At 35.2% G+C, this 14676-nt stretch overlaps 1 protein-coding gene across 6 annotated transcripts in view; it reads left to right on the forward strand.

The window, feature by feature from the left end:
• Positions 1-14676, forward strand: part of SLIT2 (slit guidance ligand 2) — a 265875-nt gene that overhangs the window by 67411 nt on the left and 183788 nt on the right. The gene's annotated exons all lie outside the window — the stretch shown is intronic.

A 14676-nucleotide genomic window follows, 5' to 3' on the forward strand; every position in this document is an offset into this window, starting at 1 on the left:
ACTTGGGTTTTTTGTACACAGTACAGATTGTCAAAGCTTGAAAAAGATACTTTTCTGTGTATGTCCTGTGCTAAAGTAGTATTTAGCCATATGAATACATTGAAATATGACAAATGTAATTAAATTGATAAAATGGACTTCCCATACCTGTAAACCCATTAGGAAGGATGATCATCACTTCAATTTATATTTTCTGAATAAAAAGTATCATAGCAAGCTAGGAATAGTTGTAGCTAAGTTGAATCTTTTAAACTCTATAAAGTTGAAAAAGTCTTCTTTATGATAGCATGATAGAGTAGTTCCTTCAGGTGGCATAAACACAACGGGGGAATATGGCATCTCACTGATTTATACTTTAAAACATTAAATTAATTACTACCCTTTCTTCTGGATCAGTATGATTGTTTCCAGTAATGTCAAGTGCCTACTCAACACTTCTTGTTTATTGGTAATTGAACAATTTTGGACAAGTCCCAGATTATTTGGTATTCATTTTTTTCATCCAACAGGACTGGTTTTTGATCACTTCTCTAATCTTTGTCCAAACCAAACCAGCTAATTTTACACAAAGAATCAGTGCAGCTGATGAAGCAGTGATCTAATATAGCAGAAGCAGAAGTGATGAATGACCATATCAGCACTTGGTATTCAGAGGATGAAAACATAAGAGTGAAGTTGTCACTAAGAAATACAATACTGTGATAAATTCAATGTCAGATGATGTATGTTGTGATTTTTCTTAAAGAAGAAATAAATGCTTGTAAACTACAAAATGGCAACGTGTTACTACAGTTTCTCCTAGCATTCCCTATTAATTAATCATTTTCATGTCAGCAGTGTCAAGCAGATTTTCTGGGCACACAAATGAGGAAAAGCCTTATCAGATGCATGGCATATGTACCTGATACGCAGTGAAGAGACAGGCATAAGCATCAAAGGCTTGCCAAAGCTGACTTCCATGTTAATGTTTTTAAACAGAAATTCAACTCTCTCTACCAAAGATGTTTCAGAAATATAGAAGAGAGAATGAATCACTTAAATGTGCACAAGTTCTCATATCTGCCAAGGATGAGAGTTCATTTACAGGGGTAATTGCATATGTGGGCCTGAAAAAGAACCATTATTTATGTAGGACATTTTGCTCATTTATAAATCTTAAAAACCACTGAAACTACATTGTGACTGTTTATTAGAAAATGTAGACCTGTAACACAATAACCTATTTAGTATGCTTTATTCCTCTCATTCAGTGCTCTGGTCTACCTTTGGCAGTACACATAAATATCAGGGAATAAAAGTGCTAAATACAAGATTTTCATAATACATTTTCTGAACAATGTTGTGATGTTTTTTTGATAATATAGGTCAGTTTGCTAGGAAGTTATTGCATATTTATATGAAATGCAGAAGCATTTCAGGTAGACAGAAGAATTGCTAGACAGTGTGTATAATCTTCACTTTTAGACTCTACTGGCTCAAAAAGTAGGATTGAAACTGTAATGCTGGTGACTTTTCGTGCTAGCCAGCAGCCTTCCCAAAGAAAGAAATTCAACTGTGACACCACCATAACCGTAATAGCTGGATGATTTGGACACCACTCAAAAATGTTTCTGTCTTAGTGGCATACCAGAAGAGACTTTGTGTCGGTGACTTGTATGTGCATGAGTACTGCTTTGTCAGATGTAATTTATCTGGAGATACTGGCAATAACTCTCCCTTGCATTGCAAGAATGCAACCCAGTTTGTTTCCCCTCTTTTAAGCCCAAGTCATTACTATATTATTTGTATTATGTTAGAGACGCCAGTGGGTTTGCAGGGAAATCCACTTTTCTGAGCACTTGGCAACCGTACAGCGAGACAGTCCACAATCTCAAGAGCATGCATAGATAATATGGGAAGTAAGAACTCAGGGAGGCATTTTGATTTGTTCAGTGTCATGCTGCTCATTCATGCTGGTCAGAAGTACTCATGTTCTTCACAGTTTACAACCCTGACAGTCTACTGTGTTGTCAGATTTTCAGGCTAAAAACAATTTATTTGAACTTGAATAATGCAGCTCTGCTGACACAATGAAACTTAAGGGTCTAAAAAAAAATAATTGCAAATGAAAACAGTAAAGTTGTATAGTTTACTTGTGAGCTATATAGTTTACTTGTGTACATTTTGGAAAGTTGAAGGACTACATTCTATTCAAGGTAAAGGTGGTTTGCAGGTGGGAATTTGTAATTTTTCAAGACACCTGAATAGACTTGATCCACTAATGGAAAAGGTATTTATTCTCAGTTCTTTTTTCTTACTCTCCATAAAGGCTAAGATGCTTTCTAAGTTTTTTGGGGTTTTTTTTGTTTATCATTTTAATCTTTCTTTGGAGATGCAGCTTGGCATATGGCTGTGTTCTGATATTTTAGTCTCTGTCCTTCTGCATGCTTCATGTTTTGACATGTTTTGTGAACCAGTAGTGACAGTAGCATCTCTTGGAGGTAGTTTTTATTGCACCTTGAAGAAAAGCCATTGACATTTAGCAGATTGGTTAAGTTGGTTGACGCTTGTCAAAAATATATTTAGGGCCATGTCTTGACCTAAGAGTAATAAAAATCTGGATGAAGCAAGTATGTAGGTTAAAGAAAAACAAGTAAGTAGAAGTAACCAAGCAAACCCACCCAGCTCAGTGGGATTTTCTAGATGTTTGGGGTTTTTGATTGAGATCATTGCATTCTAATCGCATAATTTTACAGGGCATGATTTTAGGCTCCCAGAACTGATAAAATCTCAATGACTGAGTTTGTGGAATGCGGATATTGTTAACACTAAATACCCTTAATGAATTTACTTTTCTTTCCTTTTCTTAACTTTTCTTTATGATCACAGGGTTTTTTTTATCCTAGCTGTACAGACTGGGGACATGGCACTCAATCCTCAACTCCATTCTTATTTTTAATCTTTTTATTCTGATTCATTGATCCCTTTTTTTTTCATCATCTTTTCTTTTATGGTATATATTGGCCATCTACTCTTTCTTCTGTCTCTGTCTTGGTGCTTCTTTTCTTGTATGGAGGAGGGAAACTCTTTCTGATTTCTGTCTTCTTCCTGATTATCTTCTTGGACTGAGCTCCTAGGAAATTTATTCAGGAAATAATTTAACCTAACTTAATCTCCCACAGTGCTTATGTTCAGGACAAAAAAATTTGCAGGGTCTTCTGAGGAACTCAAGAACAGACCTGGTTATACCAGTGGTCTCATCAGTGCAAGATGGAAAAAGCTAATGTAAAACATTACTGATTATTAGAATTACTATAATTTAATGTGTCACTGAAGCAGACATATTTTTCTGTCAGTTAAAGCACGTTAGCCTTTAATAACCAATTAAGGCTAGTGTTCACTTTGGCTATTACAGCTATTACAGCAATCCAAGGAACTTTGAATTTCCTTAGGTAAAATATGCTTTCGCTGCCACGAATGGACTTTATTATTGCCTTAGATTTGTTTTTACAGGTCTTGGTTGTGACAGCTAAAATCAGTGAAGCAACCAGATAATGAAAAAAGCCAGCCTACATAAAACTCTGCTTTGGTCTGGTAGAAACGAGAATTGTTTTGAACAAAAATTTAGTAATTCATTAATTCTGAAAGTGACTATGTTTCTTTCCTTTTTGAAAGATAATTCATAAAGCTTTCAATGCATTACTCGGATAAAGCCTGATAGGTACAGCTGAGGTTTGCTATCTAATTTTGGAATTTTGACTAAAGCATTTGTGTATTTAGGTAATTTTTTTCCTAGCATATTCTTCTTTTTCTTGAGAAAACATGCTTGAACTGTGTACCTCTTCAACAAGGCTTTCCTATTTGATATGTTTGCCGTGATGTTTAATGAATAAATGGTTATAATCAGTCTTTATTAGAAGAAGACAAAAATAAATGCTGGAAAAAAGTCATCCTTTTTTCCAGTAAAGGAGTGCTAAATAAGCAGGCTTCCACTGAAAGGCACTATGTGTCAGAATGTACCCCCTTTTAAATGATCAGATTAAAGAAAATTTATAATTGCCTTTTGAGTGGTTTTGTATTCATCCCTGCAATTAGCAGTGCTGTGCTTAATAGATAGGTTGGCCATTCTTAATGGATCTAAATGTTTGCATTTTTTTTGAAGGTTGAAAAATGGTTAGGAGGTGGAAGTAATAGTGAGTATATCTCAGGATCTGAATGTTTTTAAGGTACCCTCTTGAAGTCCAGATACAGACAAAAAAACTTAACACTGCTGTTTGAATTAAATAAGTGCTAATAGTGGCATTACTGCTTTCTGATTGCTCGTATTTAGGGAGCAACATATTTTGTCTTACCAATTGACAGTAATTGGTCAGAATGCCCCCACCAACGCTGTCTTCCTGCAGAATTTAGGGGATCTGGAGACTGCCAGTAGCAGGTGTTAAGTTTATAACTTTCCCTATGGCCTTCTTACTCTTAGCTAAATTGTGTCAATTTTGTACCCAGCTGTTTTTCTTGTTTTCTTTTAATGACCTTCATTTGCACTCTTACTTTGTAAAATCACCTAACTTGAAAGAAAGGTGAAGTTCTCCCGGTGAGGTTAATATTCCTCTTGATTCGATCTGAACTACATTACTTTTTTCTCTCTGATCAAATGTTCCTTATTGTTTGTTAGAGTACAACAAAGCATTCAAGGATAGCCTTACTCAATAAATCAATGGTTTTTTTCTTTTTTTAGCAAAGTAAGTGTCTTCTGGTAAATTGGTTTAGAGCCTTTGTATGACAGATCACAGAGGTGGTGCACAAGTATCCTTGGTGTTGGCCATGGGGCAAGGAATTAAATGGGGCTTTCGATTTGTCTGAATGCTGGTGGCTACTCTCACTTTCCCCATCATCATAGCCAATTGTGTGGAAAATGGGCAAAATTATTAACTCATTTGGCTGAGCCAACAGTCTCTTTTCTTGTGTTGATCACACACTCGTGCTTTCAAACATTCATCAGCTTCTGGCATGGCTGCCTTGTAGTCCAATTTAGAGCTATTTTTACAAGATGAGCCCCTTGGGGATCGCATGGGGTAATTCCTCTGGAGTTCTTGGTTCCAACGCATTTTCACCTTATAAAGCAGATCCATGCCTTTAAAATACAATTAAATCATAAAGGTATAAAACCGTATTAAATAAACAATATAAATAAATCTTAAACAACTGCATCTAGTGATTTGTCAGTGTACCTGGGATGAGAATAGCTGATTTTAGCATCTACGCCTACCCCACTAATTCTCAATGTTCTTGATTGATTGCTTTCAAAAGTTTCCATTTTCCAAACATTGGTTTAAACAGCATATGGATACCTTTCAAAAGGCTACCATCCGTCTTATTCTCTCTGCTTCCCATGGAAACTGTTGACTTTTATAACTTAATACTGCAGTGTTTTGACTTCTTTTACATAGATGGAGTTCAACGCTTTATTTCATAGAACATTTGCAAAAATGCTTTCAGTGAAGGTTTTCTCTTGTCAGCCATTTGTACTCACATAGCAGTCTAGCGTTACTGATCTCGTAACTGTTGTACTTCGATACTAAGTCCTGTAGAGAAGCAGGACATGAAGTAGGTACATACTATCAGTCTAATTTGCCACATATAAATAATACATATTATAAATTTATATAGATAAAAATAGTTAAGGAGACATCCCTCTCAACCCTTTTTACCATCTCCCTACAAATAACATTATATTTAGATTAATTTTAAATTAATATCATATTTATAGTTTATATTCACAAAGCAATGCATTCAAAATCTGGCTAAAAATGTCTCTTTATGGTTCGTGATCTTGCATCTCTTTTCCTACTTCCAAGTATTTAACTCACCCCCGCCCCTATCAATATATTACCAGTTAAAATTCATTATTCACCTTCAGATGTAACATTGTGAACTTTTGTCCAGTTGGTTATTACCTTCCCTTGTTTGTATTTCTTTGTATTTTAATATACTTCTTTGCATGAGTTTTTAAAATAAGAAGTGGTCTCAGTATTTGTCATTCTTTATTTAGACAGGAATTAACTTCAGTAGAATAGCAAATGGATAAAATGAGCTGTTTTCATCCAGCCAAAAGTTTAATCTAGCGGAACACTACTGATTGTATTCACTTGACAGGGTTAGTAATTATATTTAGGGAAGGCACATTGTTTCTTTCTGCCGTGCTGCCATAAAAGAAAGGTTTGTTGATTGTTGTTGCAAAAATCGTCCCTCTTTGTATTGTAATATTCTAAAAATAAAATTGAAGTTCCTAGCGGAAGCTGATACTCTCTGGGCAACCGTTATGGCTTATAGCAACTGGTGTCACATAGATTTCTGAAATTATGCCCATGTGTCGAACACCCAGAATTTTCAGGCTTCTTTCCATTTTAATCAAAACCAACTGTGTCATTACTCTGTTCCCTCTCCCTTTTCCGACCAATGTTTGGTTTCTGTTGCATGATTTATGAGTACCTGTTGTAGTCTTTTGTGTTGATAGTGTTTACCCATCTGGGCTGTCTTAATTTTAGCCCAGCACAATGTGTCTTTTGGCCAGCTCGCTCTGTGCTGTCGGTCTCTGTTTCCTGAAATCAAAATGCACAAGGAATTTAGCACCTGTGAAGTGATTCCAGAAGGAGGTAACATCAGTGAATTCATTACTTACTCCTGTTGTTGTTGCAATAAAGTAATGCTTAAGATCAAGAAAAAGCACAAACCCAGCGATTTAACAGTCAGTAGGAGTAATTTAAAAGAATCAGGATTTACGTCTTGTTTAACATACCTAAAGAAAAAAAGCTTTCTTCTCATGAAGTTAAAACCATTTTCTCTGTATGTGTCTGTATTTTCCTTATTGTAGTCTATGAGAAAGGATATTTTCATTGAAGGGTGTTTTTCTGTTCTGTGAAAGTTCTGACTATTTTACTGGAAAATAGAAGAAATTTATATAAAGGCGGAACGCACTCTAGATTACAAAAGGAGCTTTTCACACTCAGATGTGAATTCAGTGAGCCAGATTGCATTTAGAAGAAAAGAGCTTTATATATATCCCTTAATTCACAAACTTATCACAGACTCAAAAATCATGAGGTAAAGCACCCCTTCTTGTATTTGAGTGCCATTGTGCATCAGAGGTAATCACTGATGATCTGGTTAAATGGTGATGGATAAATATCATCTGGAATTGTTTGTTGGATGGCAGTTTTGCCTGTCTTTCCTAGACCATAAGGTTTTTCTTCTCTACGTTTGCAAGCTTTGATAAATGAAAAATGTACATGTGGAAAAAAAGCAATATGAATTAGATTACACTAAAAAGTTGTATAAATGAAGAAAACTTACATAAGCACTTCCTTTACTCTTTACCAATCATTCAGTTTAAAGCTCAGAAAGGAATGGTTTCTTTCTTCAGAGTGCCCCCAAATGACATCTCTCCAGTGGCTGAGCCAAGGAACCTTGAATCTCTTTGCTTGGTGATATTGCCTAGTGTTTTTTAAATAAACCAACCTCTTTTTGTAAGCATTTTAATGTTTCTTTTAAAAAAATCCCTGCATAGGTTTTACATAGACTACGTATTTATTATACATATAAATGGGATGGAAATAGGAAATATCTACAGAACTTATTGAGAGAGGATGCTCAATATCTTTTCATTTTATCAGGGAAACAGCAATTCTGCTAGCAACGTTTTTTTCATTGTAGCATGGGAAAGATCTAAGAATTTTTGAATCCTCATTTGTTTTCTTTGAGGAGTTGGTTGCAGTACATAATACTTGGTGTGTTGGTATATTTACACACTATATTTATTTTTGCGTTCATATAGGTCATAGGTATGCTTATCCTTATGCACCCTAGTTGTTTAATTTTTTACATCTTTGCTGTCTTTTAATAAGCAAGTATGTCTTTTAATAGATATCTGTAGAAATATCTTCACATTGGTATATTGTTTGGTTTTTTTTTATTTAAAATGCCTTCTATTTATATAAGGCTAGGCAGATGGAAGGGAGTACGGCATATTACTGGGGCCAACATGATTGAGTGTTTTATTGTACACCTGAAGAAGCAGATAGGTTGTATGATGAATCTAGTGACTAAACAGACTTAAAAATATTCATGCTGTAATGATCTGAACCTGATTGATGATATGAACCTGATTGTTTATCTGCGCCTTTTCAAGAGATTTATGAAAAATTCTAATTATCCCATTCATATGAAAATATTACATTTAAGACTCATCTTCATTTACATCAGATGCGCATTATCAAAAGATAAACATCTGGGATTACTTCTTTTACAAAGCCAACAGAGTTTATTAGCAAAATGCTTGAACATTTCTGACACTAAGTATTTTTAAAAAATACAGCTAAATATTATGCATTAATTATCTTAAATATTAAGATGTGTGTGTACTGTTTTGTCCTTTATCATCTGCTTCCCGTGTATGAAGCTGTAATAGCTTAATCACATCAGAGTTACAGTTTATTCTCTAGAAATTAAGCAAGTATGTCATTCAAAAACAACTGTTGAAGTTGAGAAATTCAAGAATTTTACAGTAGAAACATGTTGGTTTTCCCAGGATATGCAGGTAAATGCAATGCCTTGAATAGATTTTAAAAGTCAAATTATATGAGCATAAACTACTGTAGGAGCCGTGCATGCCTCCCAGTCAACTGTTCAAGGAAGTACTATAAAGCTTCCTGAATTGTATATAGTAATTCAAATTGAGTCCCCTCTTACCTACACCCAGCAAGTGTTTCTTGAGGATCCGGTACATGTCTTTTTCTCTAAATTTCTTGGCTGCTTTATCTTTATTCGTGTCATGGAGGTTGTGAGCAGTGATCCTCTCTACTGCTGTTGGTACATGTTTGGGGAATGCACATTCTTTCTACATGCTACATTCATAAAGAACTTTCATTAGTGTAGGCCCTAAACATGAAATGTGCTGCTTCATCCTCTAAAGCATCCTATCACTTCATTAGTTATTACTGGTTATTTTCCCATGGAGACCTGTTGAAAAGCATACTCTTTTAGTCTTACTGGGTTGTATTCGTAGCTCCCTGGCAGTGTTGCTTTCTGACTTCTACAGACAAGGTCAGTCTGTGTTTCATCTGCCCCGTCTCTCTGTCTTGACATTTTAAATTTGTTTTAAGGAGGAACACAGTGGCATCTGCCCTGTGAAAAATAACTGTTATATTTGTTGCTTGTAGTTCGCTTTTTAGTGAGTGCAAACACAACCTTATCCTTCAATGTGAAGCTTCTGCCAAGCATCTAAGTTGATATTGAAGCATCAGTACTTGTATGTGGTGTAAGATGTGGTCTTTGTTTCCTAATTACCCGTTTGTGGGCTCAGTGCATGACCAAAGGACTAAAAGTCTGGGAGATGTGGCTTCACCATCACCTGTACTCAGTCACACAGAGGTAGTCCAAAGCCATACCTTGTTCTGGTAAAGGATCAATGAAGCAGATACTGACTTTGCTTAAATTGAGATCCTTGTAATCAATGTTTGTATTATATATGCAAAGTCCCCTGCTACAAAAATCGCTTGTGATGTAATTTCTGTCTACACTGTTTGGATTACATCACATCTCAATAGTGATATTGCTGCCAATGGGATTTGGAGAAAATGAGAATTTTGCATGTTGATATATTCACTGGATAAGTTTCCGAACCTTCTTCGTTGCTGCCTCTTTGAGAACATGACATTAATATCTGTCATTATGTTGGGCTATGGCTTCTGTATTGCTTGTATCTTTTAATTTTTGTACAAAATTAAAAGGACATAACATCTGCTTTTATTTGTTGAATGGTCTCCCCATTGCTGCTGGCACAACGCCGACATATAGGGATTGATATCTGTGTGAGATTTTTGTTTGCTGCTTCTCTATCAATTTCCTTCCAGCTTTTGGTGCTTGATTGCACCAGTGTGTCATAGTGATTGGTTCTTGGTGTCAGTTCACAGATCTGAAAAACACATTGCTGTAGCTCATTTTGCTCTTGCTCTGCTGAACCTGTCCAGTTCCTGCTCAGAATGTAGCGGAAAGTTTTTTTCAGTGGATTAGGGTTTATTTAATACATATGTCTTCTCTGATGATATTGTTTTACCTTTTGTATAGTCACAACTTTGCTAGGTAAAAGTTTAAAGAGGTTGCGTGATTTTATTAGTATGTAGAATGAGTTGTAGCAATTATGCCTAAAGATTATGGCTATATAAATGTGTCAAATTAAAAAAAGAAAATTTATTATTCTTAAAATAAATTATTCCCGTGAATTATATGCTTAGACTGTTTTTGTGTTTTAATGCTGTTTAAAAGCTTGTGGATAACATCTAATATCTTTACTGAATTCTGAGCACCATGGTATCTTGTCACAGTACTTATTAAATTTTAGAAAGTAAATTTGTGAATAGAGATGAGCAAGAATCAATTAGTTCTCGTTACTTGGCTCTGACTTCTGACCAGGCTCACGTACCCTCTGCCAACCCACGTCACATACAGGTACAAGAAGCGTGGTAACATGAGAGTCATCACAACAAAAACTGTTTTCTTTTTTATATACAATTAGCAGAAAATACATTTTGTGCATTTGTAGAGCTTCAGATTTTGGAATGCGTGCATGTCTTACTCCTCAGTTTGCATTGGCTGCCTTATGTTTGGTAGGTGGACATAAGGCAAGGGAACGAACATTTCACTTCTTTCCTGGGGAAAGAATAAGGAATATAAATAAAACTGACTTTTGCAACATAGCATTTAAAACTCAAAGTAAGCCTCTATTTTATTTATGTTATTATTTTTTTAAATTTTATCTATCTGAGGATAGAATTGTCATCTTCCCATTTTCAGTTCAAAGAAAAGCATTGAAAACATTAGCCTGTGTTTTCTTGTGTTTTGAATTCAGCTGACATTTTCGTATTTCTTACAACAAAACATTTTTTGGCTCTAATGATTAATTCAAATTCAGTTCTGAAGGTGGTACTTCCTCAGGAGTAAATAAAGTAATACAGTATGGACAAGAATGAAAATGCCATGTTTTCTTTTATAATGAAAACTGAACATGTCATTTATCTGTGAGAAAAAAAAATAGTGCATTCTGCCCTACACAGTGCTGTGCATCATGAAGTATCAGAAAGTAATTTCAAGTAGTGCCAACAGCTTGTGAAGAAAAGCAGATACAGAACTGGTAAGATTTTGTTGTCATTATTTCTGAAATGAGAGTTATTTTTCCTCTAACTTTCACTGCGGTACTTACAGCTCATGACTGTAAATACTGGAGATCAAGGATTCCACTTAAGAGGATAAAAGCTTTGATGACTAAATGAATATATTGCAAATATGTATACAGTTTGGCTGAAATTTTTCTAAATAGGTACATTAATAGGAAGCAAGGGCACTCCATTGCAATTACAAGTAAATCAATGACACGTTGAGTAATCAACCCTAATGTTTTGAGGATCCCTTCTGGAGTTGAAACAATACCATGGCATCTAAATGAGCAATCATGAAAGTGAGCTTACAGAAAGTGAATGGTCAAAGATGCTGTTGACATACACTTTGTGAGCAATAAAGCATTTATTTCTGAAAGTGTCTGTTGGGTTTGTTTGGGTTTTTTTAAAGTAACTTATTAGCCTGAAAGGCAAAATTTTGACAGTGACTTGTTAACTGGAAAAAAGATCTTCCAGTTCTGATGATGACTGTGGGAAGCTCCCCACTTTGTTACGTGTTTTCACACTCCCTTAACTTTTAAACCGGGAAATATTGTGCAGAGAAGAAGCAGGAAGTAATGACAGGAATGCCAGACGTTTTGACAAGTGTAGCCAAAGTGGAGCAAAAGTGCTTAAAATACCTATTTCTTTCCTTCTTTTTCTTAATTTTAAAAATGGAAGATTAACACTAAACACAGGTAAGCACTTCTGAGTGGTGCATAGAAAGTAAGTACAGCTGCAGTTGCAGTTATTTAAAGAATGGGATGCAGCTGGCTTCCCTGTCTTGTCCATGCCAGATAAGGAAGTGGCTTTCCTTGGAGAAGAGGATTAGGAATGTCTCTCCTAAAAGAGAAAGGAAAACTAGAACCAGATTTCTTTCTTACAGACAGGAAGAGCTTGCAATGGGTATACAAAAAACCCCCCCTCACTGCTCTGAAATAAAAAGCTATGAGCAAAGCTGTAATGCCATATATTTTTATTATTTGCCAGATTTCCACTTTCTAATAAAAGCTGTGGTAAAGCTGCTGTTATATTATTGTAATTTGATTAAGACAATATGAGCTGTCTGTTACTTAACGTATATTTTATGTCATTTTAAGTTTGTCACAGTGATTTTATGAGCATCTCTGAGTTACAAAGGAATAAAAAGTCTGGAGTAAAGAATCTATAATTTTTTCCAAACATGGAATGTATCTTTAGAGTGTTTGACAAAGAACACAATATAATGGCTCTCTAGTCCAAATGATTGTTATATATTGTAAAAATAATTAGACATTTAGGATGAGTTTTCATTGATGTATTCTCATTATATTGCCTTTACCCACTCTTACAGGCCTGTGATAATAAAAATGACTCTACACATGGCCTTCTAATAAATTGTAGTAGTTCTAGTGAAGTTGTTCCCGATTTTGTTCAAGATATCAAAAGTAGCGCTATGGGGGTGTTTTGGTGTGTTTGAGGGGGAGGGGAGAAAATATTTAGCATTGGGTTTGCTTTCTATTGTCTTTGTTTTTCCTCCTTACAAATAATTTGTGGTCAGTGGAACCCAGCAAGGAGCCTCCTTTTCTTCCAGATGGTTGTGACATTTGAGTAAACCTTGGAGGATTAAAGGCACTCTAGTGAGCACTCACTGCAAACTCCTGACGCAACATGACAGTCCTAATCTGGGTTCCGGGCTGATTAGATGGCTAAGAGCTCGAAGGGGGGGAAAAAAAATTCCAACTGTGCAGTAACTATTTACGCTGATGAAAGACACTAAAAAAAGTCCGGTATCCTAAGTTAGGACTAAAGATTCAATGTATTTACAAACTTACACAAGTTAAGTTTTCAAGTATAATAATTTAACAACTCGCTTTACAATAACTTCAGTTTGTGTAAAGCTTTTCTGTGCGTGCCTGAACGAGCACAGCTTGATGCAAATGTCTTTTCTGTATATTAAAGACGGTTTGCAAACAATCTAAATGGTTAAATGGTGGTAGAAAATACAGGAATTGATCTGAATGAGACTCTTAAATCTGATTATGCATCATCACCATCTGCTGTAATAGGATAATAGAAAGATAGCGAAAGACATTCTACCTTTATTTGGAATAATGCAAAAAAAAAAAAATCACTGTTTAACATTTGTTATGCAAAGAGAACTTGTTTGCATAATGGCAAACTCATCAGAAATTATGCTCTTTATCGCTCAATATGATTCTGAAGATCTAAGCTGAATATTTGATAAATTATTATTTTGATTTGATTAAAACAAGAAAATAGGGGTTAAAAAGATCCCCTCGCCCTCCGAAATTTAAAAGAAGGATATTGAACTTTCAAGCAACAGGTGTAATTATTCAGCATTACACATGTCTTGATTTATTTGTTTTGGCTGAATGAATGTTAAATTGTACTGCTCAACACCTCTCCTGGTACAAGAACGATGCTTCAACCGCAGCTTCTAAATTGGCCTCACTTATCTATAGATTATTTTTACTGCAAAGCAACTGACTAATTTGTTCCTTTGTGTTTTTTCTAAGTCTATCAGTGTATGACAGACAGTCCAGTATTTTATTTACAAAGGAGAACCTGTGATATTTTCAGTTTTACAGTCTCTAGTTTTCTCAACTCTTTTTTTCTTCGAAGATATTTTAGCACTGTGGTAAGGTGTACCACAAAAATACTTGCTGAGAACAGGAAATACACTTGATTTATTCTCGCAAATATAATTCCACTGACATTGTAGGAAATCGACTACCCTGTTTGGAGCCAAATACAAACCCAAAGGTAGTACCAAACATTTCAAAATCTCATTTATTTGTTTGGTATTACAAGATTTTGTGTTTCTGAAAGGTGAAAAATTCCCTAGTTATGGTTGGGTATTTGCTGAAAAGAAAACCAGTTGCATAGAAGCTGTGAGAGTTCAAAGGAAGTCAGGTTGGATTAAGTTATTTAATGAAATCTTCTAAATTATTTCTCTATATACTGAATTTCCTTTACAAACGTTTCAATTAAAACATCAGGCTTCTTTTCGAAAAGAAAGAGACAAGCTTCAAGGCTTATGCAAATTAATCACAAATGCTAATGGTGCAAAATTGTAGGATTTCATATTAGGTTGCTTCACATAACATAATTTGCAGTGTTTAAATGGAAATGCTCTTTAGCAGTTTCATTAAAACCATGTCTGTAAGAAGTAATAATAAAAAAAAAATATTTCGCCGTATTCTTTATTCTTCTACCTATCTTGCAATTTGCAGTCTAAAGCCACTGAGTAGCTCTCCGGCATCCGAGTTGCTTCTCTTCAGAACCACCACCAATTCACTCACATGTGTGGGCTGGATTTCTTAGATTTTGACAAAACCTCTGTAAGCATGAGATAAGAACAGGAAAAAGACAAGCCTGACCTGCCTTAAAATGTCCCAGCAAGAATCTAAATTATAGCTTTGAGGGGTTGAACTGGTAATGCGTTGTGAGACAGATTGGCAATTTCGCAACACCTAGTTATCTTTGC

Source organism: Larus michahellis, chromosome 5, assembly GCF_964199755.1.
Source record: "Larus michahellis chromosome 5, bLarMic1.1, whole genome shotgun sequence".
In the NCBI taxonomy this organism is placed as follows: domain Eukaryota; kingdom Metazoa; phylum Chordata; class Aves; order Charadriiformes; family Laridae; genus Larus; species Larus michahellis.